Raw genomic sequence first — 21,328 nt, forward strand, 5'->3', positions numbered from 1 at the left:
CTTGCGATCGACAATCTAGATCGGTTGTTCAATATAGTTCAGCTGTTCATCAACCTCAATGTCCATCAATGGCACGTGAGACGTATCATCAGTCAGACATTTTCTCAAATGAGAAACATGGAAGGTTGAATGAATTCCTTCTAACCCATCGGGTAAATCCAACTTATAAGCTACCTCGACCACACGATCCATAATCTTAAACGGTCCAATGTACCTCGGACTCAACTCCCCCTCTTCCTGAAGTGAATAATTCCTTTCCAAGGCGAGAACTTGAGCATCACATTGTCACCATCTTTAAACTCAATCGGTCGTCGCCGCTTATCAGCATACGACTTTTGTCTGTCTTAAGCAACTTTCATTCTTGCTTTAATTTGATCGAACTTTGAAGACTTGAACAACCTCTAGGCTTCCCATTTCCTTCTGGCCAATCTCTCCCCAACACACATAGGTTCCACATCGCCTACCATAAAGCATTTCAAATGGTGGCATACCAATGATTGAATGGTAACTGTTGTTATAGGAGAACTCTGCCAGATGCAGGTGATCATCCCAACATCCACCAAAATCTAAAATACAAGCACATAGCATATCCACAAGGGTTTGGATCGTTCTTTCAGACTGTCCATCTGTTTGAGGATGATACGCCATACTGATGTTTAATCTCTTCCCATAGCTTCATGGAACCTTTTCCGAAACCTTGAAGTAAACCGAGTATCTCTATTAGACATGATCGATAACAGTACACCATGCTTAGATACAACTTCTTTTATGAACATGCTTGCCAACGTTTCTGATGAGATAGCCTCTCGTATAGGCAGAAAGTGAGCACTCTTGGTCAAACGGTCCACAATCACCCAGATAGTATCATGATGCTTAGCTGTGCAAGGTAGCTTAGTTATGAAGTTCATGGTGATGTGTTCCCATTTCCATTCAGGTATCTCAAGCAGTTGCATTTTCCCATAAGGCTTCTGATGTTCGGCATTGACTTGCAAACAAGTCAAGCACTTACTAACATAATCCACTACATCATTTTCATTCCTGGCCACCAATAATCTCTTTTCAAATATTGGTACATCTTCGTAGCTCCTGGATGGATTGAGTATCTTGACTTATGAGCTTCATCTAAGATTCGACCTCTGAGATCTCCATAACGAGGAATCCACATATGGTCAAATCTAGTCTTAACACCATGAGTGTTTTCCATCAACTCGTCTTGCTGGCTATAAATTCTTTCTTTCTTCACTAACCCTTCATCTACTAACACCTCTGACTGTACTTTGATAATTTCTTCAAAAAGTCTTGAATCATTATCAGCTGGTATGACTTCACGGTTGCAATGACTTCCTCGTTCTTGCTACTTAGTGCGTCGACGACCACGTTAGGTTTACCAAGATAGCATTTAATGTCGCAGTCATAATCTTTAATCAACTCCAACCATCTCCTTTGTCTCATGTTTAATTCCTTCTGCTCGAAGAAGTACTTTAAACTCTTATGATCTGTGTAAAAGGTGCACTAAGTACCATACAGATAATGCCTCCATATCTTGAGTGCATGTACTACCGCTGATAGTTCTAAATCATGTGTCAGATAAGTGCTCTCATGGACTTTCAATTGTCTAGACGCGTAAGCTATTACTTTTCCTCGTTGCATCAACACGCAACCTAACCCACGATACGAAGCATTAGTACAAACAACCAAATCCTCGTCACCATCGGGTAAAGCAAGGATTGGAGCTTGCGTGAGTCTCTTATTTAATTCCACAAAAGCTTCATCTTGGAACTTCCCCCAACTGAACACTACCGACTTTCAGGTTATACCGGTCAACGGTGCGGCTATCTTGGAGAAACCTTCGATGAATCTCCTATAGTAGCCGGCTAACCCTAAGAAGCTTCGTATATCAGTCGGATTCTGTGGAGTCTTTCAATTCGTTATTGATCCCTTCAGGATTTATCACGTGACCTAGAAATTTCACTTCTCCTAACCAGAACGTGCATTTCGAAAACTTAGCATACAATTTCTCTTTCTTCAGGGTCTCCAATATCTCTCTCAAATGCTCAGCATGACTAGACTCGTTCCTTGAATAAATCAATGTATCATCAATGAAGACGATTACCGACTTATCCAACATCGGCCGACACACCCTATTCATCATGTCCATAAATGATGCGGGAGCATTCGTTAGACCGAATGACATTACGAGGAACTCGTAGTGTCCATGCCGCGTCCGAAAAGCTGTCTTAGGGATGTCTGCCTCTTTCATTTTTAGCTGTTGATAGCCTGATCTGAGATCTATCCATGAGAACCAACTCAAACCTTGCAGTTGGTCAAACAGATCATCAATCCTCGGCAAAGGATACCTATTCTTTACGTAAGCTTATTCAATTCGCAATAGTCTATGCACACTCTCATACTTCCATCCTTCTTCTTCATGAATAACACTGGTGCGCCCCACGGGGAAACACTTGGTCTAATAAAATCCTTATCGAGAAGTTATTGCAGTTGGGACATCAGTTCTTTCATCTCAGACGGTGCTAGATGGTAAGGCGCTTTCGTGACGGACTGGGCTCTTGGTACTTAATCTATCTGGAATTCTATCTCTCGCTCTGGTGGCAACCCTGGAAGATCCTCAGGGAATACTTCTGGGTAGTCGCGCACGATAGGATCATCTTTCATTTCTTTCGTCTCAGCCGTAGCATTGACAACATACGCCAGGTAGGCACCGCACCCTCGCCTTAACGAACCCTCGGCTTTTATCATCGAAATGACATTAAGCCCAGAACTTTTCTTATCACCATAAACCGTCACCACACTACCATCCAAGGACATTAACCTCATCATCCTACTCTTACACACAATATGAGCTTCATACTCAGACAACCAATTCATTCCCAAAACCACATCGAACCCTCCTAAGGTCATAACATACAAGGTAATAGGGAACTCATGTCCCTCTAACTCTATCTTACAGTCCTTAACCATTTTCATTATTTTAACCGAAGTGTCACTAGCGGTTTCTACTATAAAATTTTCAGACACTCCGCAACACTTCATTTTAACTAATTTACTAAATGGCGTGGCTACGAAACTTTTGTTCACGCCGGAATCAAATAATACTAAAGCGGAAACACCGTTTACTAGAAACGTACCTGTGACGACATCCTGGATCTGCTTGGCTTGTTCTCGAGTCAGCATATAAGCCCTAGTCTTTGGCCTTGGTGGTTCACTATCCTTCTTTCCACTTACTCCAGCTTCACCCTCAGTGCATTCCCTAGCAAAATGGCCCGTCTTACCGCACTTATAACATGCGGACTTTGCTCTACATTCATGAGCATGATGGTTTCCCTTACCACACTTGTAGAAAACATTTAATCCAACTCTACACTCCCCGGCATGCATCTTACCGCACTTATGACACGTATCGGAACCAATACCCCACCTACACTCTCCACCGTGCATCTTACCACAAGTCTTACACGACTTCCTCTCCCACACTTCTATTTCTTGTCCTTGGAGTTCCACAATTGAGTACCGGGTCATTTAATAGGAGTGACCCACTTCTTATATTTCTTCTCTTCTCCCACCACAACATCATCCACACCCAGTTCCTCATAAACCAATTGTGATTAGCTGATCACGTTACTTTCCGTGTCCTATACACTTCCCCTTATGAGTCTATTTGTGCTGGTTCTACTTTAAACAGTTAATCAATCAAACAATCAATTAATCATATCTCTAACATTCATATATCCTTTCCTTAGCAATTAAGCTAACATTAACATATATATTTAATTGTACACTTTACCTATACAGAGCTTGCTTGAGTGACACATGGCATTCTTGAACTGGCATCTTCTTTCTTTTCTTACTTTAATCCCATTCTCTGCTCAAGTCCAATAATGTAGGATGCTTAAATCTCTCGAACTTTGCTCTGATACCAACTTGTAACACCCCGTTACCGGTGCCTCACACTTGGATGTTGGATTTACTCATAAACACAGTTATAAATATCAGAGTTAATAAAAACATTGGCGGAATATTAAAACTTCGTAAAACATTACATATTAATCCATAACTTTGTCTTATCAAACACATTGACTTTCAATTCAAAACATTAATTATAAAACGTCTTGAGTCTTCAGATGCCAGCCTCTTATTCATTTGCCGCGTGCCCTGCTCAAGCTAGCTGTCTCATCATACTCACATGCGTGCATACTAAAAGTAGGCTACGCTGAGTGAGTTCTAGTTTATCATACAACTTACAATACATTCATATTTACATACTTTCGTTCATACTATCATAATTTTGCCATACACTTACTTCCTTCATAGCTTACGTTATAAAGAGCATTACGCCCTACTTTCCTCGAGTATTATTAGGACCCGGTTCCCTCTTACCTCGAATATTATTAGGGTTCGGTTCCCTCTTTCCTCGAGTATTATTAGGGGCCGGTTCCCTCTTGCCTCAAGTATTATTAGGACCCGGTTCTCTCTTGCCTCGAATATTATTAAGGTTCGATTCCCTCTTTCCTCGAGTATTATTAGGGCCTGGTTCCCTCTTGCCTCGAGTATTATTAGGTTCTGGTTCCCTTTTAGTTACCATATCACCATCCAACATTTTCATTCATACATATATACATACATAACATTCATACATTGTCCACGTATACTTTATCTCATATACTCGTTCCATACTTATTACATATACCTCCTTAACAATACGTGCAATACCCGAAAGTCATTCACTTACTGATAAGCATTCATATCATATAACATAAATATATCACATTCATCATTAAGGCATACACTTACCATTTAAGGTAAGTATATTAACATTCACATTGAGTATGCACACAGCCCCGAAAACATAACAAGGAAATGAGGCTAGAAACTCACCTGAACTGTGTTTCTTTCAGTGTTAATTTTTAATCCCTTCTTTAATTGAGCTCGGCTAACTGTATATGAGTTACACGTATCAATACTCATCTGATCTAATCTAACGGCCTTGTATTAGATTGCTTTTACTTAGCATTTTTATAGTTTTCCTTTATTTTATCATTCTTGTATTTTATCCCCTTAGGTCTTTACAATGCATACCATCAAGTGTATACACGTATACATATACGAGTCGCCATGTATTCAGGTCTCAATATAAGCGAACTTAGATGTAAGCGAACTTAGATATAAGTGAACATATTATCAGGCAAACTTATATGTGGCGAACTTAACAGCAAGTGAACTTATAGCAAGCGAACTTGTAGGAGGCGAACTTAACAATAGCGAACTTATATGGCGAAGTTAACAGCAGCATCTATGGGTTTGATTTTAACCCCCTAACCGTCTCTGTTTCAACATGTAAACCTTCGATATGACACTAACCAATCCTGTAAACATTCCCATGGTCATTTTCGGATACGACTTGACCCGGAAAAGCATAAAGTTTGGACCTTTAAGCTTAAAAACGTTTAATACTAGATCGTCGTACATAGCCATAGGTTCGTTAAGTTCGTTTCTAACATCAAGTTTGCTACTTTATGGTTCGTTTATACCCGATCTACTCTAGGGTTAAGTTTCATGGCTAACCGTTTATGAAAACATGAACTTTAAGGATCAAGGACGTACCTTTATGCGTTTTAAGGTTTCGGTTTAACTTGGTTATCTTGTATCTTGTTTAAATATCCAAGATCTATCAATTTGTAGCTTGATTCGAGTTTTGGATTTCTTCCTTAAGCTTGCGGTCGTAAGGTGTGCTTAAGTGTGTGTTTATTGAGTGTGTAGAGATTATGGAAATATGGAATGAGGATTTACGGTTTTAGGGTGGTTTAATAGTTAAACAAGGATTTGTGAAGTTCTCCCAACATTCTTGATAGCAAATTGGTAAATCAACTATTCGCAATTTATGCATTATAATATTTCGTTCTTGAGCTATCATTGCCAACCTGCTAAGTCTTTCTTGGGGCATTGCTGATCGTAAATAAGATTTCAATAACTACATGTTCAAAAAACTCTTTTCGGCAGATGCTACCGTGAGTGCTGGTGATTGAAGTCGACGTTGTTGTTATCCCGCCTATTCGTTTTATTTCTTTTACTTAACTTTTATTGCTTAATTTAAAGTAATGAGCATTTTTTCAATTTTTAATGAGCCTATAAGTAAAGGTGCACAAATCGGGTTTTTTTAATACCCGGTTTCGAGTATGGAACCGGGTTCAACTATGATCGTGTAGAGAGAAATCGGGCATGGTTTGGGTAGGGTATTGAAAAGAATATTTCAACCCTATGTATCCAGGTAGGGTATGGTCGGGTTCAGATATAACTGGGTATTAGAACCGGTTATGTGTCTCAATATGACCGGATATTGATTCCCGGTTTTGAATTTTTAATATTTATACATATTTAAATTCGTTTAAAAATTAAATTTTTCTTTGTAATTTATAAAAATAATTAAAATTGTATTACAAAAACCATAAATTCACTAAAATACAAATAATTTACTTTGTATTATTTCAGGTATTAAAAAATTGGTATAAGGTATAACCAGGTATAGGTAGAGGGTCTGACCGGTTCTGGGTATTTATGGGTATAAATCGGGCACGGTTCTAGGTATGTGTATTGAGCTCAAAATGCACACCCTATCCATACTCTACGGGTATGGTCAGTTCCAGTTTCAAGTATAGAATACTAGGGTATAAAAAACCCGATTTCGGATTTTTTTCGGGTTCGGTATCGGGCACAGGTTTTTTGTGCACCTCTACCTATAAGTCTTTGGGTAATTTAAAAAAAACGGGACAAAAGGAGTTTGGGTATTACAAAAATAGTGGGATTATAAGAGTTCGGATATTCTATATATAACATCGGGAATTTTTAGAATTTTTTGTGCCCCGACCAAACGCCTACATCGCCTACCCATTGAGCCGGCCATGCCTCTAACCCTGAGTCACCTTTAACAAGTTTCTCCAAATGTTACAGCTCAGTTCACCGGCAAGGATGTCCAAGATACCCCCTCAACTTTTTTAGCGAAAAGCAATTTTATATTTTATGTATCGTATACCTCAAAACTTTAAGATCCCTCATTTTCAATAACAAAACCCTTCTTTAAGGTGCAATTTTTTTAATACCCTTAAAAATTTTCTTTTAAATCCGTCACTGTCTAAGTTATAGGATCTAAGATAATAGATACAACCAAATACATAAGCAAGTAACATTTTAACAAACCCCACCCCCCACCCCACCCCACCCACCCCCAAATTGTAACTCAAAACAATCTTTAACTCATTCAGAATTAAGTTCTAATCCCTTACTAATAATTATTAGGTACTTAATTCATTTAGTTTTGCTTATTCATTCGACTCAACTTGTTGATAGTTTAAATCAATGATTTTATATATAACAAATAGAAAGTTTGGTGTCGCAAGTGCTTATTGGGCCACTTGGTGGCACCGAACTAGTCCACAAAGTTTGTTTATGTTTCTTTAGTTAAGTCATCGTAACGAATGTAACGAAAACCAAGCGAACGACAATTTCTTTTTTGTTTTTTTAGTTCGGGGATCGCCAACGATCGGCTTTTACCAACGCTCGTGTTTTACCTACTGATGTCACCCTCTTGGTCCACCTTAACTTTTACACTTTTTGTTTTATATTTGGTTTTAATTCCGATACAATAACACACGCTATCGAAACCTACCAAATTCGTGTCGACTTACCGGCTCAATACTTAGGACCGACAAGACTTGAGTTTTACCACCGTCCGAGGTTTACAAACCTGTCCGGCATAACACGCAGGGTAAAACAACTAGTTTTATATATTCAAAGAATATCTACCTAGAACTAAGAGTAAACCTAATGTAGAACCAAACCCATCACAATTGCATGGAAAATTATCCAAAACTCAAATCAATTGTTTTCTTGAAAATTTACATTTGAATTATTAAGCAATTTAACTTTAGCAATGTCCAATAAGAAAGACCTAACAATCAAAGTAGATAAGGTTATACATGTAATTAAAAAAACGGATAAATATTAGTTAATTAAAAAATTATATAAAAAATGGGAAGTCGGCTAATGGTAATCGCAAGCAGCAAGCAAACAGGGGAAAAGAATAAAATATATCGGCAGGTTTCTTTATTAAATAAATTTTAAAAGCCGTTCAATAAATTCTTTTAACTACTAATTAGTATAAAAGAAGAGTTTGGTGCCACAAATAGTTAATTTGCTTTTGTTTTGTACTAGTAAGAGTGCTTGTGCGTTGCGGCGGGAACACAACTATGATTCGGTTAGTAGCGGCTCGTTCGATTGCCGACTCTATAGTAAAATTTATATTCGGTATAGTTTAGGATACTAGAAATTGAAATTTTATACAACAATTAGCAAAAAAGAAAATAATTTAAGCAGCTGTATACGTATTTAATTATTTTTGTTTGCTTGTGTTTTATTGAGGTATCAAATTTTGTATTTTAATCAAGCACTTGTTTCAAGAACATGTTGGAGATTGTAGTCGAATTAAAAGATCAATATAAAAATAAGCTTTTGTAAGCCTACAAATAGTAAGTTCATTTTTGGGGTCATCGGTAGTGGAGGACCTCTCGATAAACATCGTTTTTGGTGAAAACCCCTGGGGCGTGATGTTTTTGGATGGGTGCACCAATACCTTTGTGTTTTCGCTTGATGTTCCTCCTGACAATACCATCTGAAAGGTCGATGTTTCGTAACAAGATAATTGTACATCCGATTTTTAAGCTCAACTTATGTGGCAGCAATCCACTTACATTAAGTGAGTTTAAGAATTTTGTTGGGTAGACTTGAAAGAAAATGGGTTAAAAGTGACCGACACTTGAAGTGGACTTTGTATTTCGTATTATTAATTAATAATTTGACTTTGTAAGGTTTTAAGTTGCAAAACTAAGCCGATGAGTAAGATATGTTCAATTTTTGACTCATCTAATTGACTTGCAAAAGTCAAAATGGTGAATAAGACGTCCTCAGTTTCGTACTTTTAGAAGTATTTTATAAAGCGATAGATTTATACGCCATGTTATCAATAGATAATGGTCGCCCAGTACATAATACAATAAGATTGCAAATTTATATTCTGTGACGAACACGATTGATTGAGAGAGGAGACGTTTCTATGTTTCTGTAATTCTCATAATTTAGCTTCTTTTTATGAACTGTTTATCTTGTTGTAGGATATAATACTACATTGTAAAGAGGACATACTACATGTAACATACCATGAGTATATATACAAGTTGGTAGTTGGTAAAGGTCGCAATGTAAGCCTAAATCAGATCTCAAAGTTTGAGGCAAAGGTAGCAAATGGGAACAATGAACAGATTCTTAGTTGTGACATTCGAACCAATTCGGGCCAAAAACGAGATTTTTGCACCTCTAGATCATGTGATCACGTGACGGCCCACCAAACCATGGTGGAGTTGGTTTGGGCCAAGTTGGGCTGGCCCGTCAGACAAAACACCACCTATGTGGTGCAAATGGGCCCGTTGGGTGCAGTCAAGTAAGGTTTAACGGGGCTAAAATTGCAACGGCTCCACCCGTTCAACACAATCAGACAAAACAACAAACAAATCAAACCAGACGATCATATCTTACGTTGAGAAAACTAACAGAAGGATACCGGCTGCAAGGCATTTCAAAAGATGGAATTATTTGCTTGCATTGAAGATGCGATAACGTTTTATAAAGAACAACTGAAGCTCCTGCAGTTTTCAAACTTCATAAATTCAACACACACAAAACATAATATTCATAAACAACATTTAACAAAGCAAATGAAAAGTAACCAGATGAAGCAACTGCAGCTTTAAACTGATCAAGAGTTGTAACCACTTCAACTTCGCCCCCAAACTTCATATTATTTACATCTTCGCCATGAGACTTCTTCAAAACAACTTGAGCATGAAACAATGACTCAGCAATGTCATTATTGTTCGGCAGTTCCCTCCTCAAAATATCATAATCTTTCACAGATTCATCCCACCTATCGAGCTACAATGCCAAACGTGCCGGGTCGAGTCAGTCAACAAAAAAATATTTTTACAAATATTATATCATAAACTGATAAAAATCTAATGTTTGATACCTTGCTAAATGTGGCAGCCTGTCTAAGAAGTGCGTTTGTGCAGTTTGGGTGGATAACGAGTGGTTGATTGCAATCCTCAAGTGATTCTCATATTGGCCGAGTTTAAACCAACAAGCAGCCCGATTGCAAAACAGAACCGGGTTCATTGGGTCAAGCCTTAACCCTTCACCATAAGCTGAACACGCTTCTGTAAGTCCTTCTGACTTGAAAAGATCATTGCCACGAGCTCGGGCCCGAGACACTGACCTGACGTTTTGAAGCAAATATGCAACCTCAACGTTTCGTGGGTCAATTTGACCCGACTTCTCGATTGAGTTCGTTGCATCGTCAAATCTTGAAAATAAACAAAAAAAAAGTGTATTTACTATGATATAAATAGAGGAGGCAATTTCAAAAAATTTGACCCGACCCGTCCCATTCGACCCATACACCCTGCCCGACCCGCCCGTTTTGCTCACCTTCCCAATGCCATGTCAATCTGAGCACGAACAAACAATATGTATGCCTCTGAAAGCATTCCGAAGAAATTTCGTTTGGGAACACGAAGTTGCTTCAAATTTAGGTGCATTCAAAAAAACATCAAGACCGAGTCATTGCACCAACAACCTATCACACAAACAATATCCTATATATATAATCAGTTTTATAAAACATACGAAATAATAGCACCAAAAAGTTATGATATGTGTCACCGTTAATCAAATAAACTGTTCATAATATCTTGTTTTTTTAACTGAGATAAACTACAACTGCCTAACACAACTGTAACTTAGAAACTAACTATTTAAATTCGTTTATGTTCATTCATATGCATTCACTTATGGTTGTTTGTGTAATAAAAAAGAACATGAACAAAAGTTTTTGTTTATTCAGTTATAAAACAAAGTCTCATTCATTACAATAATTATATAGTTTCTTATGGCATCTAATAACCAAATAAAAAACTGAAAGGGAAGAAAGTGTTTATCAGTTAGCCTACCCAACCCAATCCATTTAAGCCCGTTTAAACTAAAAAGTAAATAAATTGGCATCCCACTGGTTTGCAACTTAAAGGCACGCCTGCAAAAGGATAACTTGGTCATTTTCATTACAGTCTATACTTAAGGAATTAAGTGACTTTAACTGTTGAGATATACTTAACTTACATTATTATTATATTTTTTTAGAAAGAAAAATGCAAAAACAACCTAGTATATTTTTATTGCTACTTTAAATATACCAGCCTTCTGCCCCACAATCTGTTCTAGAGAACTTCCTGGTCATGAATACTCGTATAAAACATGAATAGGCCCGGTTAATGAACCTAAGGCTGAGGGGTGTGGGGGGCGCGAGAGGGGGCGCGAGTGGGGGCTCCAGCCAATAATATTGTGACGTGTGGCAGAGAGAGAAACTTGATAAGATGGGTGTTGGTTGTGGTGCTCGCGCCCCGGGACATGGTGTGGAGGGGCGCGAGAGGGGCGCGAGCGGTTTTTTTTTTATTTTTTTATAAATGTATTAAAAAAACGTATTATTAAAAAAAATCATAAATTATTTAAAAAAACACACATTAATTAAAAAAACACATTAATATCTAAAAAAAAAATTAAAGTACTAAAAAAAACATTATTCTTATTCTTCGGCTTGGTCTTCTTCGATCAACCTCTTCCGAATACGTTCCTTTTGTTTTTCCATCAGCATTTGCTCGACCGGATTTAGGTTACTGAAGTCTCTTGTAAGGAAGTCCAAATCTCTCATTCTTCTTTTTTCCTTTTTGTCATTAGAGACCACTTCTATGGTTTTGTTGAATTTATTGAGGGATTCAACAAGATCGGTGATGTTTACGGCTTCCCCCTCAGCCGGTTTTTTCCCCCTGGCGTCCCTTCCCAATGGCCGCCTCCTCGGCTGTGAAGACGTTTCCTCCCCCGCAACGTTTAGGTCGAATCCAACCCGGCAATCCGACCCGGCGGAAGTGCTATACGCTCCAGACGAACTAGTTTTAGTCCGTTTCGGCTCTACTTCCGCATCAAGGTCCGGCGCCACCAGCTCAACCCACTTAGAACACCTTCTCAACCTCTCCCACACCTTTACATCGTCCCACGTCTTCACCGTCCCATACCTCCGCAGGCACTCCTGCTTCCACTCTTCGACAGTGAAATTATAAACCGCCAAATCGTCACTGCCACTTGGTCTCATACGACCGGCGTTCCTGTTGAACAGATTAGTAAACAAGCCGACAAATTTTCTGATTTCGGTCCACCGACCCGAAATCATATCGGCGTTCCGCTCTGTACTCCCAACGAGCGAATAGAACGTCTCCCTAACCTTTGTCCAAAAGACCTTGCTCTTTTGGTAGTCCGCTGCAAAATGCATAAATAAATTTGTAAGTCATTTAACTTTTTTATTTAACTTTTTTATTAAAAATCATTTTTAAAAACGTTAAAACAATTACCGCAACGCCGATCCTCAGAAATGACTATCCAAGCCCGACACAGGGCTTCCTTCTCATCCGATGACCACGGAGTGGTTTTCCGTTTCGTCCTTCCAGTCGAAGCCGAACCCGACCCGTCTGTTGCAACTTGTTTTTTCCGGTGGACGCGTCTTCTTTGTCCCGCAGCTTCACCTTCTAGTTCTTGTGTCTCCGGAACAACAAAGTTAGTAGACGGTTGTATGTTGGATGGTTGAAAGCCGGATGATTGTTGCGACCCCGAATAAAACATCGGTTGGTCCGGTGCCGACCATAAATCGTCGTAACTGTAATCTGAATCTAGGTTTGGGTACCAATTTCCAGCCATGTTTTTAAAAAAAGGTTTGGAAGATGGGGTGATTTTGGGTTTTTTTGAGGTTGTGGTAAGTATTTTATGTGATTTTGGGTGTGGTATGTGATATTGGGTTGATATTGGTTTATATAAAGAAAAAATTTTTTTTTTTTAATAAACTTAAAGAGCCAACGGCTCTATTTCTAAGCCCCAACGGTCATGCACGCATTCCCAAGCCCACTTTACGCCCATTTTCAGCCGTGACTGGCCTTGCGCCCGCCTTGGTCTGCGTGCTCGCGCCCCTTTCGCGCCCCTCTCGCGCCTCGGTGGTGTGGTGCTCGCGCCCCGGGGCGCGAGAGAATGGGCTCACGCGCCCCCTCTCGCGCTCCACACCCCTCAGCCTAATGTTTATTGAAACGTTTGAAAATAAGTTCGTTTATATTCGTTTATTTACAAACGAATGAACATGAACAAAAGTATTTGTTAATTTACTAAATCAAATGACCTGATTAGTGTATCAATAAGCAATTCCAACTGTTATAATTTATATTCCTACTATTGTGGTAGTATCTAAGAACATGAAATTAAAATAAGAGTAAAAGTAAGCTGAGATAACAGCAAGCAGATATGAATGTTATTTGCAATCACCAAATTATGCAGTAAAATATGAAAGATGCAATTTGATTACCGGAAGAACGATTATCTCCTTTTGTGCTGCTTGAGATGTTGTGTGACAGATGAAGAAGACTTAATACTGGTCGATGCTGCTCCCGCTGGCATTATCATTATTGGTTTTTCTACGATTATTGGGTCATTATCATCATCGCTCACCAAATGCAACAAATAGAGTAATTGCAACAATTATTAAAGAGCAAACCGGAACCGAGTTGAAGGCCAGGGAAATATCGCCTTTTTACACAAATCTTCAATTGAAACTGACATCTTTATTTGGGGTATCAATAATTGAAGGAGTATTAAATTGACTTGAATGGAAGGTGTGTAACTGAAGTATTGAAGGGTACATCACCGGAGGAATATTATGGTTTTGAACTGTTAAAGGCTGGCCGCCGGTAAATTGTAGTTAATATAGCGGCGTCTCTGAGAGAGAAAGTGAAAAAAATTGAAGAGTCGCTGTATGCTTTATAATGTAGTATGGATATAGGATTATTATTTCTTACTTCAGTAATAAGGTTTCATTTGGTCTTATGGTGTTGTCTGAAGTTGTGCTTTGTGTTACGGTTGACAACCCAAGTTTGAGTCGTGCTTTGTACAAACTTTGTGTTTTTTTGTTTAATATTTTAGTGGGCCCCGGTCATGTGGGTGGATTTTTACATGTGGGTTTTTCTTAAGATGACATGTGGATGCCAGGTGCTATTGTTTTTGCGTGATATAAGTATTTCATTCACTTTTTTCATTAAACTGTTTTGCATGTTCTGTGGGTGCTTCAGGTTAGGACTGCCTTTTATCTTATTTCGTTTTCTTTACATTTGCTGTTACTTTGCTGTTATTGGTGTTATTCATGGACGGAATTTAAGTTTTTTTAGGTCTGTTGGTATGGTTGGCATGATTGAGGGTTTTTTATTGTGTTTTTTTTTCTACCAATTTTTTGTAGTTGATTCGTTAGAAATCAAGTTTGGTTTACCATTCAGCATTAATTTATATTTGATATAGGCGAGTTTATTTTAAGAGATAAAATCAATGTGATTATGAATCCCTTTTTCGGTTCACTTTTTAGCCTAAATCGAATCAGTTTAAGTTCCGTTTGGTCGTATTCGGACCCGTTTTTTATAATTGAGTGTTTATTATTCAGTGTCAAGTCCATAAAACCAAAAAACTAACCTGGTCTGGGCCAGTTTAAGTTAAACGAACGAGTTTATTTTAGGAGATAAAATCAATGTGATTATGAATCCCTTTTTCGGCTCACTTTTTTACCTAAATCAAATCAGTTTAAGTTCAGTTTGGTCGGTAATCGGACCAGTTTTTTATAATTGAGTGTCTATTATTCAATGTGAAGTCAATAAAACAAAAAAAACTAACCTGGACCGGGCCAGTTCAATTTAGACATTCGTGTACCTTGAAAATTTAACCCGACTTATTACCCGTAAACATATCCTTACGTGAACTGACCTACTGCTGGTAATCTGTCAAAGTCAGTTTGACTATTACAATTCAATTGTTTAATTCCAATACTACCCTTGGTAGCAAAACAGTTATGCAATTTCACTATTGGCAGTGGTGAAAGTCAACTGCACTAATACCAACAAGAAAAGCTTTCACCTGCACTCTAATCAAATCCAATCTCAAAACTTAAATAAAAAGGTACTTCGGTTTATAGTTCGGTTTCATATAACAGATTAACCTTTAATTATTTAGTAAAGCCAACCTCTAGCTCATACTCCAGACCCGTTTTTTTATAAGTAAAACTTCAACTCTATATAAAAAAAATCATATACTACTCATATCGTCGACTTTTAGAAGAAAATCCCGAATTCAGACTCATTTGAGCCGCTTTACTTTACTGGATGTATCAATATTCATACTCACTTTATTTCTTTTAATATAATGGAGTTTTATATATGAATATCAAGCAAATCAAATGTCACAATAGGGTTCTTTCATTAAGCTGAAGTTAATGCATACACAATTGTTTTTTTGTTACAATAATAAAAGCATAGAGATTCGTTTCTAATCTATCAACTTGCTGAGTATGCGGGGATATTTAAACGTTCAACTTAAAAAAAAAAAAGTTGATGTCAGCACTGATCTTTTTTTTGTTTCCATTTATATTTCTCATGGATAGCTTGCAGTGTTTTGGTGAGCTTTAATCTAAGCTATGTTTTTTTGTCAACTTAATGTTCGTGTTATGTATACTTTACCTGTTTCGCGTTTGATTTTTAGAGAGGGTTTACGTTTCACTGTTTAAACGAGACGGAAGTCGTTACTTGGTTTTTAGAGAGGGTACCGAAGTCTTCAGTTCGGTTCCGGTACCGAAGGTAAAAACATCGGGAAATACCGGTACCGGTACCGATATCGAAACTTAAAACTTTGGTATTGGTACTAATCGGTATCAGTACCGAATTTGCTCATCCTTAATGGAGCCTCTTAATCAGTCTGGTAGGTCTCTTATTAATTTAACACAAGATTACTAAACAACCCCTAAAAATAATCGAAATATACATGAGGTGTCTGTTTAATTAAATCCTATTTCGTTAATCAAATATCCTAATATAATATATATAGTAAAAGGGTAAAACTAGTATTCACCTTATTCGAAGTCTTTAATTTTATTTTATGTTTATATACACATGTTTAACACTTTGACCTGCAAAATAAATAAGTTATTTTCAATAAGTCTTCAATTGGGATGAAAGCATGCAAATTAAATAGTATCTACTAGCCTTTCGTTCCGTGTCAAAGCTTGCCATTCACATAATTCTTATATATGATGATCATGCTATGATTTAAACTTGTGGGTTATTTGGAACCCACGGCCATCAACTGTCTTATGATATTAAAACGGTACTCCACAAACAAGTCGTTGATTAATTACTATTTGATCAAAATCTAAAAATTATGTATAAAATTTGGTAATATATGTCTATTTGAAAAAATTACATATAAATTCAAATTTGATAAGATAGTTTGGTAGCCTTTTAATAGCCATTAAGAGGCTGCCTCTTAATGGTTCATAACCTCTTAATGGTTAAGAGGTATTCATAAGTCTGAATGGTTAAAAGGTAACCATTAAGAGGTAGCATCTTAACCATCTAAACTTAAGGTTACCTCTTAACCATTAAGAGGTTATGAATCATTAAGACGTAGCCTCTTAATGACCATTAAAAGGCTACCAAACTACCCGACTAGTGTCTAGCAAGTTCTTCAACACTTGCGTTGTTACAAAACTGTGGCATCAAAGCCAACGATGGTATTGCAATCGTTTTGCGATGTTTGATGCGTTGCTCTAAAATCTTAGAGACACTGTTATATATGCCTAATACACCACCTTTGTCTTGCGCAACAAAACTAGTTAACTTTGTAGTAGTAGCTTTGCAATGACTGCTCTCTGTTTCTTAAGGTTCAAATGCATTGTTGCGTATTAGTTATGCTTCATGGTGCCCCTTGACTACGTAAGCGGACGCAACCAACTTGACTCTTGTTGTTTTAGCACATCATTATAGTAAAATTAAACATATTTTTAATTTTCAATAATGCATGAGACATAGTTAAAAATGTCAAATTTATAAAAGATGCTACATAAAAAACACTCGTACCAAAATAATGAAAATAAATATATTAAAAAGATTTAAGAGAAACAATATTGATGGAGCCAATTTAAAGTTTAAAATTAAAAATATTAGTAATTCAATGACCGGTATATTTTGCTATTTTGTAAATTTAACTTCGATCAACGACTTACGGAAAACCAAAGACATTCAAGTCAGATATTTTATATGCATAGTGACTTTAGAATTGAGGAACATAAAATCTATTGTTCTCTCTTTCTCACGTCAACATTTATAAGGTTTATAAGGTAGAAAACCACATTCATAAATGATCTTACATTTTTTTAAACAACTAATTTTATTAAGGTCTAGCTAAATCGCTCAACAAACAAGATGCTCATCAAATGAATTAATGAAGTCACCGACTTACAAAAACACCAAATTACAAAAACACTATGAAAAGGAAAAGAAACACCAATTCTTCCAATCTAGCCTCGCTAATTGTTGCAACTTATCTTTTCTTATTGTTTATACATTATGATAACTTGTATATAAATATATTTATGACGAAAGTAGTTCGGTTGGAACAAGATTACATTGAAGAGGTAGAAGACAAAGTTTAATGTATGCGCGGTTGGAACGTCGTAAAATCCGAAGATGATGAAAACTAACAATGAAATAAAGCCTGCCAGCTCCTACTGCTACGTGTTAACTCTTTTGCTAACTAATATTTAGGAACCAGTTATCTTCCAATTACATATCAAAGACTTTGTCCCTACTCAACTCGATTATAATTGCTAAAATCAAAACTCATAAATTTATATATCGTCCCCGGTTATTGGACGTTTTAAGTTGACTCAAAAACCTCTTGCGAATGCCCCCCAACAACAACAACTAGTAAAACGAACCCTCCAACACATACGACAAGCTCGAACTGATGACCTTTCTTAGGAAAAGCAACTGGTTGCCGCTGATAAAATTAACTTGTATATAAGAAGCTCCGTAAAGAAGAATAATACCATCTCACCCTCAACCCGTTTGATCAGAGTAGCCAACCATCAAAACCCACCGCACATCCAACGGCTGGGACTTATTAACTCACTCCTCTTGCAGTTAAACGACGTCATCTTCGTAGGCTGTCTGAAAGAAGACATCCACCGAATGTCACAGAACCTTCTAGAAACATTCAAATGTGTATCCACTTTCTTCCCGCCAGGGCTGTAAACAAGGTTTTACCATGGGTTTTGTAAGAAACAGTTGTGGCCGTTGTTTCATTACATGCTACCCTTATCACCTGACTTAGGCGGCCGCTTTAACCGCCTGTTATGGCAAGCCTATGTCTCTGTTAACAAGATATTCGCTGACAGAATTATGGAAGTGATTAACCCCGAGGAAGACTTTGTTTGGGTCCATGATTATCATCTAATGGTGTTGCCAACGTTTTTAAGAAAACGCTTCAATCGGGTTTGACTCGGCACAGCCCGTTTCCTTCGTCCGAGATTTACAAGACTTTACCCGTTCTGGACGAGGTTCTTCGGGCGCTTTTGAATTCCGATTTGATCGGCTTCCATACGTTTGATTATGCCAGGCAGTTTTTATCCTGTTGCAGTCGGATGCTGGGGATTTCGTATGAATTGAAACGCGGGTAGATCAGCCTGGAATATTACGGGCGGATGGTTGGTATCAAGATTCTCCCGGTTGGGATTCATGTCAAGCGACTACAGTCGGTGTTAAACTTGCCCGAAACCGAATCCAAGGTTTTAGACCTGATCAAGGAGTTTAAAGCTGAGGGGAAAACAATGCTGTTAGGTGTTGATGATATGGATATTTTTAAAGGGATTACTTTGAAGCTGTTAGCGATGGAACGGTTGCTGACTCAGCATCCCGAGTGGTGAGGGAAGCTCGTTTTGGTGCAGATAGCGAATCCTGCTCGGGGTATTGGAAACGATGTCAAGGAAGTGAAGGCGGAAACTTATTCGACGGTTAAACGGATTAACAAGTCGTTCCGGCAGCCAGGGTACCAGCCTGTAATCTTGATCGACGAGCCGTTAAAGTTTTACGAGCGGGTCGCTTATTATGTTGTCGCGGAGTGTTGTTTGGTGACTGCAGTTAGAGACGGGATGAATCTTATACCGTATGAGTATATTATTAGTCGAGAGGGAAACGATAAGCTCGATAAGGTGTTAGGTTTGGAACGGTCGGTGTCAAAGAAAAGCATGTTGGTTGTATCCGAGTTTATCGGGTGTTCACCATCTTTGAGTGGGGCGATTCGGGTCAACCCATGGGATGTTGACTCGGTTGCAGATGCAATGGATTGCGCATTGGGTATAAGCGAGCCCGAAAAGCAAATGAGACACGAGAAACATTATAGGTATGTGAGTACACATGATGTTGGGTATTGGGGTCGTAGCTTTATGCAAGATTTGAAGAGAACTTGTAGCGACCACGTGAGAAAAAGGTGTTGGGGGATCGGGTTCGGGTTGAGTTTTAGAGTTGTCGCATTAGATCCGAACTTCAGGAAGTTATCGATGGAACATATAGTTTCGGCTTATAAACAGGCTACAGCGAGAATGATTCTTTTGGATTATGATGGTACTTTAATGCCTCAATCTTCCATTGATAAGAGCCCAAGTTCTAAAACCATTGAGATGCTCGATACTTTGTGCAGAGACGAGAATAATATGGTTTTTATTGTGAGTGCAAGGAGTCGTAACACGTTACACGAATGGTTTGCTTCCTGTGAAAAACTCGGTCTTGCAGCAGAGCACGGGTGTTTTCTGAGGTACCTAAACTAGCTACTTCATGCATCTTGTAATCATAACCAAACTTTAAGCTAACTAAAGAATGATAACCAGTCGGTTATGGTTACTTGTTGGTTATGGGTCATTAATTGTTAACTAGATTTGGTCTTGAAATGTTTAGGTTATGGGTCGTTAATCGTTAACTAGATTTGGTCATTAATCTGTTAATTTTCTTTTTACACTTTTTAAATAAAAGCTTATTTCTAACAAAAACTCAAGCAGTCATGATTTTGGTGGGTTTTTTCAGGTTGAAAAGAGATGATGAATGGGAAACGGGTGTGCAAGTGGAAGATTCTGGGTGGAAGCAGAATGCTCAACCAGTTATGAAACTTTACACCGAGACAACGTATGGATCAATGATCGATATGAAAGATACATCAATGGTGTGGTCTTACGAAGATGCAGATCCTGATTTTGGATCTTGTCAAGCTAAGGAGCTTCTTGATCACCTTGAAAGCGTGCTTGCTAACGAACCAGTGACAGTGAAAATAGGACCGAGTTGTGTGGAGATAAAACCACATGTATCATTATGAACACTTATTAATTATGAATAAACCTAGCAAGGCCAAGTATTATCTTGATGATACAGTTGAGATTACTAGAATGATGCAGGGATTGGTTTTAGTGTCTGAAAAATCTTATAAACCTTGTTAATACACAGCATGTTTGTTTTGATTGTAAATTTCATACAAACTTCATGTTTTGTTAATCGGTACATATTTGTTTTGTTCCTTCGTGGAGATTCATAGATATATTCTTCCTTGAATAGTTGAATTCAGGGATTGATCACATACCCGATTATATAATCGAATATGTTTAAACCAATGTTTTCGTGGAACTATCAGTTTGTCCTCACACTTTACCGAATAAGTTAACCTCATCCATCGTAGAGACCTTACTATACCATTACCCTATAGTATAGGATTAAGACCCAATCCATGCTTAATATATACCATGGGGACCCTTTCGTGTAATTTATGATTTTATTCTACTTTATCATATTAAAAATTTTAGTTACTTGAAGAGGTAGGTCCCAGCAGAGCCCAGTTGGACCCGCAAGACTCACCTTGAAGAGGGACGTTTGCGCAAGGACCAACTGGTTCCGCAGGACCCACCATGCTCAGAGATGAAGACCTTACGCGCAGTACGCCAGCTGTTCCCGCAGGGAAAGCCTCCCAATGGTGAAGTATCCCGCCTGTCCCCGCAGCTGCGGATACAAGCCATCAGGGAAGGCTACCCGCACTAATAGCAAGGCTACACGCACAAGGCACTAAATAATTCAGTGTCACCAGAAGGAATGAGCAAGGCGGGAATACTCCCGCCCAAATGAGCCAGTCTGTATGCTTCTGGAAGATCTTTTGTACTATACCTGCCAAGGTATGGACAAAATAGACAAGATCTGACCAAAGCAGCCCATGAACCAATCACAGGGTGACAGCTCACCGACAAACAGTACGAGGAGCATGCTCTAGTACTGTT

General features: G+C 38.1%; 2 pseudogenes across 2 annotated transcripts; one reads left to right on the top strand and one right to left on the bottom strand.

Annotated features, from left to right (window-relative positions):
• Positions 1–8,550: 8,550 nt before the first annotated feature.
• Positions 8,551–10,680, bottom strand: LOC143562610 (TPR repeat-containing thioredoxin TTL1-like; annotated as a pseudogene). The gene is made up of 4 exons (XR_013140517.1): positions 10,549–10,680; positions 10,091–10,423; positions 9,792–9,996; positions 8,551–9,707 (listed from the first exon to the last, which is right to left on the bottom strand). The product of XR_013140517.1 is annotated as a TPR repeat-containing thioredoxin TTL1-like (transcript).
• Positions 10,681–15,617: 4,937 nt separating this feature from the next.
• On the top strand, positions 15,618–20,391 carry LOC143562611 (alpha,alpha-trehalose-phosphate synthase [UDP-forming] 6-like; annotated as a pseudogene). Its single transcript, XR_013140518.1, has 4 exons — positions 15,618–15,639; positions 15,724–15,818; positions 18,162–19,830; positions 20,097–20,391. The product of XR_013140518.1 is annotated as an alpha,alpha-trehalose-phosphate synthase [UDP-forming] 6-like (transcript).
• Positions 20,392–21,328: the final 937 nt, after the last annotated feature.

The sequence above is a fragment of the Bidens hawaiensis genome, unplaced genomic scaffold, assembly GCF_021521415.1.
Source record: "Bidens hawaiensis isolate Kalapana, Puna unplaced genomic scaffold, B.hawaiensis_p1.1 tig00021043_1, whole genome shotgun sequence".
In the NCBI taxonomy this organism is placed as follows: domain Eukaryota; kingdom Viridiplantae; phylum Streptophyta; class Magnoliopsida; order Asterales; family Asteraceae; genus Bidens; species Bidens hawaiensis.